The following is a 534-nucleotide window of genomic DNA, read 5'->3' on the forward strand; positions in this document are numbered from 1 at the left end:
TATAAGATTGAAGTACATAATACTATACAGTAATGTGTAGTTCAGAGATATATCAAAGTAAAGAAAGACTGAAAAGTACTGTCAGTATTAAAGCAATCATTTTAGGAAAATAAGACATGAAAACTAAACTACAGAAAAATAATAAAGTTGGGAAAAACATGTAGATAATGTAGAAAAAACATGTATGAAAACAAAATTATATAACAAAAGAATCTTTTTAGAAACTATATATTCAGCTTTGAACCTTTTTGATTACTAGAAGAAATTAACTTTAAAGGTACAGTCCCTTTTGGAAAATGTCAGCGTCAATATTTCTGTCAATTAAGTCCTTTTTCCAAGGACATCTGCAGACTCTGATGTTTCATGAAACATTCATTTGGATTAGAGGTTAATGAAGTTCAAAACCAACACTGAGAGTAGAGTGAAATCTAAATATGACAGCTCACTTGTTGAATACCTTCAGCTTGATCTTTTGAAATACCTGTACAAAAGACAACATGCTCAACCTTAACAAGCTTCCTTTGCATATATTTC

The sequence above is a fragment of the Sinocyclocheilus anshuiensis genome, unplaced genomic scaffold (assembly GCF_001515605.1).
Source record: "Sinocyclocheilus anshuiensis isolate Anshui unplaced genomic scaffold, SAMN03320099.WGS_v1.1 scaffold41, whole genome shotgun sequence".
NCBI lineage: Eukaryota > Metazoa > Chordata > Actinopteri > Cypriniformes > Cyprinidae > Sinocyclocheilus > Sinocyclocheilus anshuiensis.